This window comes from Ambystoma mexicanum, chromosome 6q (assembly GCF_040938575.1).
Source record: "Ambystoma mexicanum isolate Mex_15411 chromosome 6q, UKY_AmexF1_1, whole genome shotgun sequence".
Taxonomy (NCBI): Eukaryota; Metazoa; Chordata; class Amphibia; order Caudata; family Ambystomatidae; genus Ambystoma; species Ambystoma mexicanum.
Window position 1 is genome coordinate 1,631,400,466 of NC_090937.1, and position 14,818 is coordinate 1,631,415,283.

Here is a 14,818-nt window from a genome sequence, read left to right on the forward strand (position 1 = left end):
AGTGCGTGGTTGCAGGTTGTTTGGCTTTGTAAGGCCTACTGCCCGCTTCACTCGAAACTGGGTCTAGGGTTGTCGGTTTGTAGGCTGTAAAAGCCCAGAAAAGCTCTTGTTCTCCAACCAGCAGAGTGGCGCAGCGGAAGCGTGCTGGGCCCATAACCCAGAGGTCGATGGATCGAAACCATCCTCTGCTAACTTTTTTCAAATTATGTTTTTGTGTCATGGCATTAGGGCACAAAGAGCTGTAAGTGCCTGGATGCAATGTCATTCCTTGAACTTGCTGCCTCGTTCCACTCTTGCGCTAAATAGGAGAGGGTCCCAGCCCAGCCAACAAAATGTACTGTTCAATCAAACCAAACTTAAAACCAAGCTCCTTTTTTAAGGGGTCCCGGGGAAATGTTGGGCTGACCGGCAAGACCTCATGATGCGAACTGCTTCTGCGTCAAACGCAAGCTTTTTTCATTCCCAGCCAATGACTTATTCTTATTTCTAAAGGCCGCTCCATCAGATAGCCCAGACAGGCAGGCGTTGGTGGTATAGTGGTGAGCATAGCTGCCTTCCAAGCAGTTGACCCGGGTTCGATTCCCGGCCAACGCAGATCAAATCTTTAAATTGTTCAAAATGCATTTTTTGGAAATCAGACTCATGCTGAAAGCAAAGCTGACACACTTTTCGTGAAAATCAAAACCCCATCCAGGAAAGGTTCTTGCATCCTAGTTTCTGCAACTGTCTATCGGTGAGGGGATTGAAGCGAGCAGGGCTCCTGGCCCCTCCCCGACAAAGCCCTGACGAAGGCCTGACAAAGGCCTATTCGCCTTGCCCTGACGGGCCTTGGTCCCAGCAGGCCACCGAGCACAGCACCTCAGCCTATTAGAGTGAGGTTTCAGGATCTCTCTCATCCTGTAAACCAACATACTGAAGAAGGTGAAACGTGTGGCTGCGCTCCTCACATGCTGAAGCAGCAGCAGCCCTTTCCCTGAAGCAAAGTTCCTTCATTCCTCCCTCCCATAACCCTTAGCAGGGGATTTATGGTAATTGAGTTGAGTTTCCAAACTGGCCCTTCCTTCCTTCCTTCCCATATCTGCCAGCTCGAGAAGGCTTGTTTTGTTGCACCTGGGAAGTAAAGTATCTATTTGCGATAGAGAGAGAATGAGAGAGAGAGACAGAGAGAGAGAGACAGAGAGAGAAGGGGAAGGGGTGTTGGCAGTTAGGGTGTGAGCTAGAGAAATGAGGCCTGTCTGCAAAAGGCCATGGGATGGGAGTGCGTGGTTGCAGGTTGTTTGGCTTTGTAAGGCCTACTGCCCGCTTCACTCGAAAATGGGTCTAGGGTTGTCGGTTTGTAGGCTGTAAAAGCCCAGAAAAGCTTTTGTTCTCCAACCAGCAGAGTGGCGCAGCGGAAGCGTGCTGGGCCCATAACCCAGAGGTCGATGGATCGAAACCATCCTCTGCTAACTTTTTTCAAATTATGTTTTTGTGTCATGGCATTAGGGCACAAAGAGCTGTAAGTGCCTGGATGCAATGTCATTCCTTGAACTTGCTGCCTCGTTCCACTCTTGCGCTAAATAGGAGAGGGTCCCAGCCCAGCCAACAAAATGCACTGTTCAATCAAACCAAACTTAAAACCAAGCTCCTTTTTTAAGGGGTCCCGGGGAAATGTTGGGCTGACCGGCAAGACCTCATGATGCGAACTGCTTCTGCGTCAAACGCAAGCTTTTTTCATTCCCAGCCAATGACTTATTCTTATTTCTAAAGGCCGCTCCATCAGATAGCCCAGACAGGCAGGCATTGGTGGTATAGTGGTGAGCATAGCTGCCTTCCAAGCAGTTGACCCGGGTTCGATTCCCGGCCAACGCAGATCAAATCTTTAAATTGTTCAAAATGCATTTTTTGGAAATCAGACTCATGCTGAAAGCAAAGCTGACACACTTTTCGTGAAAATCAAAACCCCATCCAGGAAAGGTTCTTGCATCCTAGTTTCTGCAACTGTCTATCGGTGAGGGGATTGAAGCGAGCAGGGCTCCTGGCCCCTCCCCGACAAAGCCCTGACGAAGGCCTGACAAAGGCCTATTCGCCTTGCCCTGACGGGCCTTGGTCCCAGCAGGCCACCGAGCACAGCACCTCAGCCTATTAGAGTGAGGTTTCAGGATCTCTCTCATCCTGTAAACCAACATACTGAAGAAGGTGAAACGTGTGGCTGCGCTCCTCACATGCTGAAGCAGCAGCAGCCCTTTCCCTGAAGCAAAGTTCCTTCATTCCTCCCTCCCATAACCCTTAGCAGGGGATTTATGGTAATTGAGTTGAGTTTCCAAACTGGCCCTTCCTTCCTTCCTTCCCATATCTGCCAGCTCGAGAAGGCTTGTTTTGTTGCACCTGGGAAGTAAAGTATCTATTTGCGAGAGAGAGAGAATGAGAGAGAGAGACAGAGAGAGAGAGACAGAGAGAGAAGGGGAAGGGGTGTTGGCAGTTAGGGTGTGAGCTAGAGAAATGAGGCCTGTCTGCAAAAGGCCATGGGATGGGAGTGCGTGGTTGCAGGTTGTTTGGCTTTGTAAGGCCTACTGCCCGCTTCACTCGAAACTGGGTCTAGGGTTGTCGGTTTGTAGGCTGTAAAAGCCCAGAAAAGCTCTTGTTCTCCAACCAGCAGAGTGGCGCAGCGGAAGCGTGCTGGGCCCATAACCCAGAGGTCGATGGATCGAAACCATCCTCTGCTAACTTTTTTCAAATTATGTTTTTGTGTCATGGCATTAGGGCACAAAGAGCTGTAAGTGCCTGGATGCAATGTCATTCCTTGAACTTGCTGCCTCGTTCCACTCTTGCGCTAAATAGGAGAGGGTCCCAGCCCAGCCAACAAAATGTACTGTTCAATCAAACCAAACTTAAAACCAAGCTCCTTTTTTAAGGGGTCCCGGGGAAATGTTGGGCTGACCGGCAAGACCTCATGATGCGAACTGCTTCTGCGTCAAACGCAAGCTTTTTTCATTCCCAGCCAATGACTTATTCTTATTTCTAAAGGCCGCTCCATCAGATAGCCCAGACAGGCAGGCGTTGGTGGTATAGTGGTGAGCATAGCTGCCTTCCAAGCAGTTGACCCGGGTTCGATTCCCGGCCAACGCAGATCAAATCTTTAAATTGTTCAAAATGCATTTTTTGGAAATCAGACTCATGCTGAAAGCAAAGCTGACACACTTTTCGTGAAAATCAAAACCCCATCCAGGAAAGGTTCTTGCATCCTAGTTTCTGCAACTGTCTATCGGTGAGGGGATTGAAGCGAGCAGGGCTCCTGGCCCCTCCCCGACAAAGCCCTGACGAAGGCCTGACAAAGGCCTATTCGCCTTGCCCTGACGGGCCTTGGTCCCAGCAGGCCACCGAGCACAGCACCTCAGCCTATTAGAGTGAGGTTTCAGGATCTCTCTCATCCTGTAAACCAACATACTGAAGAAGGTGAAACGTGTGGCTGCGCTCCTCACATGCTGAAGCAGCAGCAGCCCTTTCCCTGAAGCAAAGTTCCTTCATTCCTCCCTCCCATAACCCTTAGCAGGGGATTTATGGTAATTGAGTTGAGTTTCCAAACTGGCCCTTCCTTCCTTCCTTCCCATATCTGCCAGCTCGAGAAGGCTTGTTTTGTTGCACCTGGGAAGTAAAGTATCTATTTGCGATAGAGAGAGAATGAGAGAGAGAGACAGAGAGAGAGAGACAGAGAGAGAAGGGGAAGGGGTGTTGGCAGTTAGGGTGTGAGCTAGAGAAATGAGGCCTGTCTGCAAAAGGCCATGGGATGGGAGTGCGTGGTTGCAGGTTGTTTGGCTTTGTAAGGCCTACTGCCCGCTTCACTCGAAAATGGGTCTAGGGTTGTCGGTTTGTAGGCTGTAAAAGCCCAGAAAAGCTTTTGTTCTCCAACCAGCAGAGTGGCGCAGCGGAAGCGTGCTGGGCCCATAACCCAGAGGTCGATGGATCGAAACCATCCTCTGCTAACTTTTTTCAAATTATGTTTTTGTGTCATGGCATTAGGGCACAAAGAGCTGTAAGTGCCTGGATGCAATGTCATTCCTTGAACTTGCTGCCTCGTTCCACTCTTGCGCTAAATAGGAGAGGGTCCCAGCCCAGCCAACAAAATGCACTGTTCAATCAAACCAAACTTAAAACCAAGCTCCTTTTTTAAGGGGTCCCGGGGAAATGTTGGGCTGACCGGCAAGACCTCATGATGCGAACTGCTTCTGCGTCAAACGCAAGCTTTTTTCATTCCCAGCCAATGACTTATTCTTATTTCTAAAGGCCGCTCCATCAGATAGCCCAGACAGGCAGGCATTGGTGGTATAGTGGTGAGCATAGCTGCCTTCCAAGCAGTTGACCCGGGTTCGATTCCCGGCCAACGCAGATCAAATCTTTAAATTGTTCAAAATGCATTTTTTGGAAATCAGACTCATGCTGAAAGCAAAGCTGACACACTTTTCGTGAAAATCAAAACCCCATCCAGGAAAGGTTCTTGCATCCTAGTTTCTGCAACTGTCTATCGGTGAGGGGATTGAAGCGAGCAGGGCTCCTGGCCCCTCCCCGACAAAGCCCTGACGAAGGCCTGACAAAGGCCTATTCGCCTTGCCCTGACGGGCCTTGGTCCCAGCAGGCCACCGAGCACAGCACCTCAGCCTATTAGAGTGAGGTTTCAGGATCTCTCTCATCCTGTAAACCAACATACTGAAGAAGGTGAAACGTGTGGCTGCGCTCCTCACATGCTGAAGCAGCAGCAGCCCTTTCCCTGAAGCAAAGTTCCTTCATTCCTCCCTCCCATAACCCTTAGCAGGGGATTTATGGTAATTGAGTTGAGTTTCCAAACTGGCCCTTCCTTCCTTCCTTCCCATATCTGCCAGCTCGAGAAGGCTTGTTTTGTTGCACCTGGGAAGTAAAGTATCTATTTGCGAGAGAGAGAGAATGAGAGAGAGAGACAGAGAGAGAGAGACAGAGAGAGAAGGGGAAGGGGTGTTGGCAGTTAGGGTGTGAGCTAGAGAAATGAGGCCTGTCTGCAAAAGGCCATGGGATGGGAGTGCGTGGTTGCAGGTTGTTTGGCTTTGTAAGGCCTACTGCCCGCTTCACTCGAAACTGGGTCTAGGGTTGTCGGTTTGTAGGCTGTAAAAGCCCAGAAAAGCTCTTGTTCTCCAACCAGCAGAGTGGCGCAGCGGAAGCGTGCTGGGCCCATAACCCAGAGGTCGATGGATCGAAACCATCCTCTGCTAACTTTTTTCAAATTATGTTTTTGTGTCATGGCATTAGGGCACAAAGAGCTGTAAGTGCCTGGATGCAATGTCATTCCTTGAACTTGCTGCCTCGTTCCACTCTTGCGCTAAATAGGAGAGGGTCCCAGCCCAGCCAACAAAATGTACTGTTCAATCAAACCAAACTTAAAACCAAGCTCCTTTTTTAAGGGGTCCCGGGGAAATGTTGGGCTGACTGACCGGCAAGACCTCATGATGCGAACTGCTTCTGCGTCAAACGCAAGCTTTTTTCATTCCCAGCCAATGACTTATTCTTATTTCTAAGGGCCGCTCCATCAGATAGCCCAGACAGGCAGGCGTTGGTGGTATAGTGGTGAGCATAGCTGCCTTCCAAGCAGTTGACCCGGGAACGCAGATCAAATCTTTAAATTGTTCAAAATGCATTTTTTGGAAATCAGACTCATGCTGAAAGCAAAGCTGACACACTTTTCGTGAAAATCAAAACCCCATCCAGGAAAGGTTCTTGCATCCTAGTTTCTGCAACTGTCTATCGGTGAGGGGATTGAAGCGAGCAGGGCTCCTGGCCCCTCCCCGACAAAGCCCTGACGAAGGCCTGACAAAGGCCTATTCGCCTTGCCCTGACGGGCCTTGGTCCCAGCAGGCCACCGAGCACAGCACCTCAGCCTATTAGAGTGAGGTTTCAGGATCTCTCTCATCCTGTAAACCAACATACTGAAGAAGGTGAAACGTGTGGCTGCGCTCCTCACATGCTGAAGCAGCAGCAGCCCTTTCCCTGAAGCAAAGTTCCTTCATTCCTCCCTCCCATAACCCTTAGCAGGGGATTTATGGTAATTGAGTTGAGTTTCCAAACTGGCCCTTCCTTCCTTCCTTCCCATATCTGCCAGCTCGAGAAGGCTTGTTTTGTTGCACCTGGGAAGTAAAGTATCTATTTGCGAGAGAGAGAGAATGAGAGAGAGAGACAGAGAGAGAGAGACAGAGAGAGAAGGGGAAGGGGTGTTGGCAGTTAGGGTGTGAGCTAGAGAAATGAGGCCTGTCTGCAAAAGGCCATGGGATGGGAGTGCGTGGTTGCAGGTTGTTTGGCTTTGTAAGGCCTACTGCCCGCTTCACTCGAAACTGGGTCTAGGGTTGTCGGTTTGTAGGCTGTAAAAGCCCAGAAAAGCTCTTGTTCTCCAACCAGCAGAGTGGCGCAGCGGAAGCGTGCTGGGCCCATAACCCAGAGGTCGATGGATCGAAACCATCCTCTGCTAACTTTTTTCAAATTATGTTTTTGTGTCATGGCATTAGGGCACAAAGAGCTGTAAGTGCCTGGATGCAATGTCATTCCTTGAACTTGCTGCCTCGTTCCACTCTTGCGCTAAATAGGAGAGGGTCCCAGCCCAGCCAACAAAATGTACTGTTCAATCAAACCAAACTTAAAACCAAGCTCCTTTTTTAAGGGGTCCCGGGGAAATGTTGGGCTGACCGGCAAGACCTCATGATGCGAACTGCTTCTGCGTCAAACGCAAGCTTTTTTCATTCCCAGCCAATGACTTATTCTTATTTCTAAGGGCCGCTCCATCAGATAGCCCAGACAGGCAGGCGTTGGTGGTATAGTGGTGAGCATAGCTGCCTTCCAAGCAGTTGACCCGGGTTCGATTCCCGGCCAACGCAGATCAAATCTTTAAATTGTTCAAAATGCATTTTTTGGAAATCAGACTCATGCTGAAAGCAAAGCTGACACACTTTTCGTGAAAATCAAAACCCCATCCAGGAAAGGTTCTTGCATCCTAGTTTCTGCAACTGTCTATCGGTGAGGGGATTGAAGCGAGCAGGGCTCCTGGCCCCTCCCCGACAAAGCCCTGACGAAGGCCTGACAAAGGCCTATTCGCCTTGCCCTGACGGGCCTTGGTCCCAGCAGGCCACCGAGCACAGCACCTCAGCCTATTAGAGTGAGGTTTCAGGATCTCTCTCATCCTGTAAACCAACATACTGAAGAAGGTGAAACGTGTGGCTGCGCTCCTCACATGCTGAAGCAGCAGCAGCCCTTTCCCTGAAGCAAAGTTCCTTCATTCCTCCCTCCCATAACCCTTAGCAGGGGATTTATGGTAATTGAGTTGAGTTTCCAAACTGGCCCTTCCTTCCTTCCTTCCCATATCTGCCAGCTCGAGAAGGCTTGTTTTGTTGCACCTGGGAAGTAAAGTATCTATTTGCGAGAGAGAGAGAATGAGAGAGAGAGACAGAGAGAGAGAAGGGGAAGGGGTGTTGGCAGTTAGGGTGTGAGCTAGAGAAATGAGGCCTGTCTGCAAAAGGCCATGGGATGGGAGTGCGTGGTTGCAGGTTGTTTGGCTTTGTAAGGCCTACTGCCCGCTTCACTCGAAAATGGGTCTAGGGTTGTCGGTTTGTAGGCTGTAAAAGCCCAGAAAAGCTTTTGTTCTCCAACCAGCAGAGTGGCGCAGCGGAAGCGTGCTGGGCCCATAACCCAGAGGTCGATGGATCGAAACCATCCACTGCTAAATTTTTTCAAATTATGTTTTTGTGTCATGGCATTAGGGCACAAAGAGCTGTAAGTGCCTGGATGCAATGTCATTCCTTGAACTTGCTGCCTCGTTCCACTCTTGCGCTAAATAGGAGAGGGTCCCAGCCCAGCCAACAAAATGCACTGTTCAATCAAACCAAACTTAAAACCAAGCTCCTTTTTTAAGGGGTCCCGGGGAAATGTTGGGCTGACCGGCAAGACCTCATGATGCGAACTGCTTCTGCGTCAAACGCAAGCTTTTTTCATTCCCAGCCAATGACTTATTCTTATTTCTAAAGGCCGCTCCATCAGATAGCCCAGACAGGCATGCGTTGGTGGTATAGTGGTGAGCATAGCTGCCTTCCAAGCAGTTGACCCGGGTTCGATTCCCGGCCAACGCAGATCAAATCTTTAAATTGTTCAAAATGCATTTTTTGGAAATCAGACTCATGCTGAAAGCAAAGCTGACACACTTTTCGTGAAAATCAAAACCCCATCCAGGAAAGGTTCTTGCATCCTAGTTTCTGCAACTGTCTATCGGTGAGGGGATTGAAGCGAGCAGGGCTCCTGGCCCCTCCCCGACAAAGCCCTGACGAAGGCCTGACAAAGGCCTATTCGCCTTGCCCTGACGGGCCTTGGTCCCAGCAGGCCACCGAGCACAGCACCTCAGCCTATTAGAGTGAGGTTTCAGGATCTCTCTCATCCTGTAAACCAACATACTGAAGAAGGTGAAACGTGTGGCTGCGCTCCTCACATGCTGAAGCAGCAGCAGCCCTTTCCCTGAAGCAAAGTTCCTTCATTCCTCCCTCCCATAACCCTTAGCAGGGGATTTATGGTAATTGAGTTGAGTTTCCAAACTGGCCCTTCCTTCCTTCCTTCCCATATCTGCCAGCTCGAGAAGGCTTGTTTTGTTGCACCTGGGAAGTAAAGTATCTATTTGCGAGAGAGAGAGAATGAGAGAGAGAGACAGAGAGAGAGAGACAGAGAGAGAAGGGGAAGGGGTGTTGGCAGTTAGGGTGTGAGCTAGAGAAATGAGGCCTGTCTGCAAAAGACCATGGGATGGGAGTGCGTGGTTGCAGGTTGTTTGGCTTTGTAAGGCCTACTGCCCGCTTCACTCGAAAATGGGTCTAGGGTTGTCGGTTTGTAGGCTGTAAAAGCCCAGAAAAGCTTTTGTTCTCCAACCAGCAGAGTGGCGCAGCGGAAGCGTGCTGGGCCCATAACCCAGAGGTCGATGGATCGAAACCATCCTCTGCTAACTTTTTTCAAATTATGTTTTTGTGTCATGGCATTAGGGCACAAAGAGCTGTAAGTGCCTGGATGCAATGTCATTCCTTGAACTTGCTGCCTCGTTCCACTCTTGCGCTAAATAGGAGAGGGTCCCAGCCCAGCCAACAAAATGCACTGTTCAATCAAACCAAACTTAAAACCAAGCTCCTTTTTTAAGGGTTCCCGGGGAAATGTTGGGCTGACCGGCAAGACCTCATGATGCGAACTGCAGGTTGTTTGGCTTTGTAAGGCCTACTGCCCGCTTCACTCGAAAATGGGTCTAGGGTTGTCGGTTTGTAGGCTGTAAAAGCCCAGAAAAGCTTTTGTTCTCCAACCAGCAGAGTGGCGCAGCGGAAGCGTCCTGGGCCCATAACCCAGAGGTCGATGGATCGAAACCATCCTCTGCTAACTTTTTTCAAATTATGTTTTTGTGTCATGGCATTAGGGCACAAAGAGCTGTAAGTGCCTGGATGCAATGTCATTCCTTGAACTTGCTGCCTCGTTCCACTCTTGCGCTAAATAGGAGAGGGTCCCAGCCCAGCCAACAAAATGCACTGTTCAATCAAACCAAACTTAAAACCAAGCTCCTTTTTTAAGGGGTCCCGGGGAAATGTTGGGCTGACCGGCAAGACCTCATGATGCGAACTGCTTCTGCGTCAAACGCAAGCTTTTTTCATTCCCAGCCAATGACTTATTCTTATTTCTAAAGGCCGCTCCATCAGATAGCCCAGACAGGCAGGCGTTGGTGGTATAGTGGTGAGCATAGCTGCCTTCCAAGCAGTTGACCCGGGTTCGATTCCCGGCCAACGCAGATCAAATCTTTAAATTGTTCAAAATGCATTTTTTGGAAATCAAGACTCATGCTGAAAGCAAAGCTGACACACTTTTCGTGAAAATCAAAACCCCATCCAGGAAAGGTTCTTGCATCCTAGTTTCTGCAACTGTCTATCGGTGAGGGGATTGAAGCGAGCAGGGCTCCTGGCCCCTCCCCGACAAAGCCCTGACGAAGGCCTGACAAAGGCCTATTCGCCTTGCCCTGACGGGCCTTGGTCCCAGCAGGCCACCGAGCACAGCACCTCAGCCTATTAGAGTGAGGTTTCAGGATCTCTCTCATCCTGTAAACCAACATACTGAAGAAGGTGAAACGTGTGGCTGCGCTCCTCACATGCTGAAGCAGCAGCAGCCCTTTCCCTGAAGCAAAGTTCCTTCATTCCTCCCTCCCATAACCCTTAGCAGGGGATTTATGGTAATTGAGTTGAGTTTCCAAACTGGCCCTTCCTTCCTTCCTTCCCATATCTGCCAGCTCGAGAAGGCTTGTTTTGTTGCACCTGGGAAGTAAAGTATCTATTTGCGAGAGAGAGAGAATGAGAGAGAGAGACAGAGAGAGAGAGACAGAGAGAGAAGGGGAAGGGGTGTTGGCAGTTAGGGTGTGAGCTAGAGAAATGAGGCCTGTCTGCAAAAGGCCATGGGATGGGAGTGCGTGGTTGCAGGTTGTTTGGCTTTGTAAGGCCTACTGCCCGCTTCACTCGAAACTGGGTCTAGGGTTGTCGGTTTGTAGGCTGTAAAAGCCCAGAAAAGCTCTTGTTCTCCAACCAGCAGAGTGGCGCAGCGGAAGCGTGCTGGGCCCATAACCCAGAGGTCGATGGATCGAAACCATCCTCTGCTAACTTTTTTCAAATTATGTTTTTGTGTCATGGCATTAGGGCAGAAAGAGCTGTAAGTGCCTGGATGCAATGTCATTCCTTGAACTTGCTGCCTCGTTCCACTCTTGCGCTAAATAGGAGAGGGTCCCAGCCCAGCCAACAAAATGTACTGTTCAATCAAACCAAACTTAAAACCAAGCTCCTTTTTTAAGGGGTCCCGGGGAAATGTTGGGCTGACCGGCAAGACCTCATGATGCGAACTGCTTCTGCGTCAAACGCAAGCTTTTTTCATTCCCAGCCAATGACTTATTCTTATTTCTAAGGGCCGCTCCATCAGATAGCCCAGACAGGCAGGCGTTGGTGGTATAGTGGTGAGCATAGCTGCCTTCCAAGCAGTTGACCCGGGTTCGATTCCCGGCCAACGCAGATCAAATCTTTAAATTGTTCAAAATGCATTTTTTGGAAATCAGACTCATGCTGAAAGCAAAGCTGACACACTTTTCGTGAAAATCAAAACCCCATCCAGGAAAGGTTCTTGCATCCTAGTTTCTGCAACTGTCTATCGGTGAGGGGATTGAAGCGAGCAGGGCTCCTGGCCCCTCCCCGACAAAGCCCTGACGAAGGCCTGACAAAGGCCTATTCGCCTTGCCCTGACGGGCCTTGGTCCCAGCAGGCCACCGAGCACAGCACCTCAGCCTATTAGAGTGAGGTTTCAGGATCTCTCTCATCCTGTAAACCAACATACTGAAGAAGGTGAAACGTGTGGCTGCGCTCCTCACATGCTGAAGCAGCAGCAGCCCTTTCCCTGAAGCAAAGTTCCTTCATTCCTCCCTCCCATAACCCAGGGGATTTATGGTAATTGAGTTGAGTTTCCAGACAGGCAGGCGTTGGTGGTATAGTGGTGAGCATAGCTGCCTTCCAAGCAGTTGACCCGGGTTCGATTCCCGGCCAACGCAGATCAAATCTTTAAATTGTTCAAAATGCATTTTTTGGAAATCAGACTCATGCTGAAAGCAAAGCTGACACACTTTTCGTGAAAATCAAAACCCCATCCAGGAAAGGTTCTTGCATCCTAGTTTCTGCAACTGTCTATCGGTGAGGGGATTGAAGCGAGCAGGGCTCCTGGCCCCTCCCCGACAAAGCCCTGACGAAGGCCTGACAAAGGCCTATTCGCCTTGCCCTGACGGGCCTTGGTCCCAGCAGGCCACCGAGCACAGCACCTCAGCCTATTAGAGTGAGGTTTCAGGATCTCTCTCATCCTGTAAACCAACATACTGAAGAAGGTGAAACGTGTGGCTGCGCTCCTCACATGCTGAAGCAGCAGCAGCCCTTTCCCTGAAGCAAAGTTCCTTCATTCCTCCCTCCCATAACCCTTAGCAGGGGATTTATGGTAATTGAGTTGAGTTTCCAAACTGGCCCTTCCTTCCTTCCTTCCCATATCTGCCAGCTCGAGAAGGCTTGTTTTGTTGCACCTGGGAAGTAAAGTATCTATTTGCGAGAGAGAGAGAATGAGAGAGAGAGACAGAGAGAGAGAGACAGAGAGAGAAGGGGAAGGGGTGTTGGCAGTTAGGGTGTGAGCTAGAGAAATGAGGCCTGTCTGCAAAAGGCCATGGGATGGGAGTGCGTGGTTGCAGGTTGTTTGGCTTTGTAAGGCCTACTGCCCGCTTCACTCGAAACTGGGTCTAGGGTTGTCGGTTTGTAGGCTGTAAAAGCCCAGAAAAGCTCTTGTTCTCCAACCAGCAGAGTGGCGCAGCGGAAGCGTGCTGGGCCCATAACCCAGAGGTCGATGGATCGAAACCATCCTCTGCTAACTTTTTTCAAATTATGTTTTTGTGTCATGGCATTAGGGCACAAAGAGCTGTAAGTGCCTGGATGCAATGTCATTCCTTGAACTTGCTGCCTCGTTCCACTCTTGCGCTAAATAGGAGAGGGTCCCAGCCCAGCCAACAAAATGTACTGTTCAATCAAACCAAACTTAAAACCAAGCTCCTTTTTTAAGGGGTCCCGGGGAAATGTTGGGCTGACCGGCAAGACCTCATGATGCGAACTGCTTCTGCGTCAAACGCAAGCTTTTTTCATTCCCAGCCAATGACTTATTCTTATTTCTAAGGGCCGCTCCATCAGATAGCCCAGACAGGCAGGCGTTGGTGGTATAGTGGTGAGCATAGCTGCCTTCCAAGCAGTTGACCCGGGTTCGATTCCCGGCCAACGCAGATCAAATCTTTAAATTGTTCAAAATGCATTTTTTGGAAATCAGACTCATGCTGAAAGCAAAGCTGACACACTTTTCGTGAAAATCAAAACCCCATCCAGGAAAGGTTCTTGCATCCTAGTTTCTGCAACTGTCTATCGGTGAGGGGATTGAAGCGAGCAGGGCTCCTGGCCCCTCCCCGACAAAGCCCTGACGAAGGCCTGACAAAGGCCTATTCGCCTTGCCCTGACGGGCCTTGGTCCCAGCAGGCCACCGAGCACAGCACCTCAGCCTATTAGAGTGAGGTTTCAGGATCTCTCTCATCCTGTAAACCAACATACTGAAGAAGGTGAAACGTGTGGCTGCGCTCCTCACATGCTGAAGCAGCAGCAGCCCTTTCCCTGAAGCAAAGTTCCTTCATTCCTCCCTCCCATAACCCAGGGGATTTATGGTAATTGAGTTGAGTTTCCAGACAGGCAGGCGTTGGTGGTATAGTGGTGAGCATAGCTGCCTTCCAAGCAGTTGACCCGGGTTCGATTCCCGGCCAACGCAGATCAAATCTTTAAATTGTTCAAAATGCATTTTTTGGAAATCAGACTCATGCTGAAAGCAAAGCTGACACACTTTTCGTGAAAATCAAAACCCCATCCAGGAAAGGTTCTTGCATCCTAGTTTCTGCAACTGTCTATCGGTGAGGGGATTGAAGCGAGCAGGGCTCCTGGCCCCTCCCCGACAAAGCCCTGACGAAGGCCTGACAAAGGCCTATTCGCCTTGCCCTGACGGGCCTTGGTCCCAGCAGGCCACCGAGCACAGCACCTCAGCCTATTAGAGTGAGGTTTCAGGATCTCTCTCATCCTGTAAACCAACATACTGAAGAAGGTGAAACGTGTGGCTGCGCTCCTCACATGCTGAAGCAGCAGCAGCCCTTTCCCTGAAGCAAAGTTCCTTCATTCCTCCCTCCCATAACCCTTAGCAGAGGATTTATGGTAATTGAGTTGAGTTTCCAAACTGGCCCTTCCTTCCTTCCTTCCCATATCTGCCAGCTCGAGAAGGCTTGTTTTGTTGCACCTGGGAAGTAAAGTATCTATTTGCGAGAGAGAGAGAATGAGAGAGAGAGACAGAGAGAGAGAGACAGAGAGAGAAGGGGAAGGGGTGTTGGCAGTTAGGGTGTGAGCTAGAGAAATGAGGCCTGTCTGCAAAAGGCCATGGGATGGGAGTGCGTGGTTGCAGGTTGTTTGGCTTTGTAAGGCCTACTGCCCGCTTCACTCGAAACTGGGTCTAGGGTTGTCGGTTTGTAGGCTGTAAAAGCCCAGAAAAACTCTTGTGCTCCAACCAGCAGAGTGGCGCAGCGGAAGCGTGCTGGGCCCATAACCCAGAGGTCGATGGATCGAAACCATCCTCTGCTAACTTTTTTCAAATTATGTTTTTGTGTCATGGCATTAGGGCACAAAGAGCTGTAAGTGCCTGGATGCAATGTCATTCCTTGAACTTGCTGCCTCGTTCCACTCTTGCGCTAAATAGGAGAGGGTCCCAGCCCAGCCAACAAAATGTACTGTTCAATCAAACCAAACTTAAAACCAAGCTCCTTTTTTAAGGGGTCCCGGGGAAATGTTGGGCTGACCGGCAAGACCTCATGATGCGAACTGCTTCTGCGTCAAACGCAAGCTTTTTTCATTCCCAGCCAATGACTTATTCTTATTTCTAAGGGCCGCTCCATCAGATAGCCCAGACAGGCAGGCGTTGGTGGTATAGTGGTGAGCATAGCTGCCTTCCAAGCAGTTGACCCGGGTTCGATTCCCGGCCAACGCAGATCAAATCTTTAAATTGTTCAAAATGCATTTTTTGGAAATCAGACTCATGCTGAAAGCAAAGCTGACACACTTTTCGTGAAAATCAAAACCCCATCCAGGAAAGGTTCTTGCATCCTAGTTTCTGCAACTGTCTATCGGTGAGGGGATTGAAGCGAGCAGGGCTCCTGGCCCCTCCCCGACAAAGGCCTGACAAA

The 14,818-nt window shown here is 50.0% G+C and overlaps 10 non-coding genes across 10 annotated transcripts; all 10 read left to right on the forward strand.

The window, feature by feature from the left end:
• Positions 1-522: 522 nt before the first annotated feature.
• Positions 523-594, forward strand: TRNAG-UCC (transfer RNA glycine (anticodon UCC)). Its single transcript has one exon. It is a non-coding gene; the product is annotated as a tRNA-Gly (tRNA).
• A 2,442-nt stretch (positions 595-3,036) lies between these two features.
• On the forward strand, positions 3,037-3,108 carry TRNAG-UCC (transfer RNA glycine (anticodon UCC)). Its single transcript has one exon. It is a non-coding gene; the product is annotated as a tRNA-Gly (tRNA).
• Positions 3,109-6,797: 3,689 nt separating this feature from the next.
• On the forward strand, positions 6,798-6,869 carry TRNAG-UCC (transfer RNA glycine (anticodon UCC)). Its single transcript has one exon. It is a non-coding gene; the product is annotated as a tRNA-Gly (tRNA).
• A 1,173-nt stretch (positions 6,870-8,042) lies between these two features.
• Positions 8,043-8,114, forward strand: TRNAG-UCC (transfer RNA glycine (anticodon UCC)). Its single transcript has one exon. It is a non-coding gene; the product is annotated as a tRNA-Gly (tRNA).
• A 1,604-nt stretch (positions 8,115-9,718) lies between these two features.
• On the forward strand, positions 9,719-9,790 carry TRNAG-UCC (transfer RNA glycine (anticodon UCC)). The gene has a single exon. It is a non-coding gene; the product is annotated as a tRNA-Gly (tRNA).
• A 1,186-nt stretch (positions 9,791-10,976) lies between these two features.
• On the forward strand, positions 10,977-11,048 carry TRNAG-UCC (transfer RNA glycine (anticodon UCC)). Its single transcript has one exon. It is a non-coding gene; the product is annotated as a tRNA-Gly (tRNA).
• A 458-nt stretch (positions 11,049-11,506) lies between these two features.
• Positions 11,507-11,578, forward strand: TRNAG-UCC (transfer RNA glycine (anticodon UCC)). The gene has a single exon. It is a non-coding gene; the product is annotated as a tRNA-Gly (tRNA).
• Positions 11,579-12,763: 1,185 nt separating this feature from the next.
• Positions 12,764-12,835, forward strand: TRNAG-UCC (transfer RNA glycine (anticodon UCC)). Its single transcript has one exon. It is a non-coding gene; the product is annotated as a tRNA-Gly (tRNA).
• Positions 12,836-13,293: 458 nt separating this feature from the next.
• TRNAG-UCC (transfer RNA glycine (anticodon UCC)) lies at positions 13,294-13,365 on the forward strand. The gene has a single exon. It is a non-coding gene; the product is annotated as a tRNA-Gly (tRNA).
• Positions 13,366-14,550: 1,185 nt separating this feature from the next.
• On the forward strand, positions 14,551-14,622 carry TRNAG-UCC (transfer RNA glycine (anticodon UCC)). Its single transcript has one exon. It is a non-coding gene; the product is annotated as a tRNA-Gly (tRNA).
• Positions 14,623-14,818: the final 196 nt, after the last annotated feature.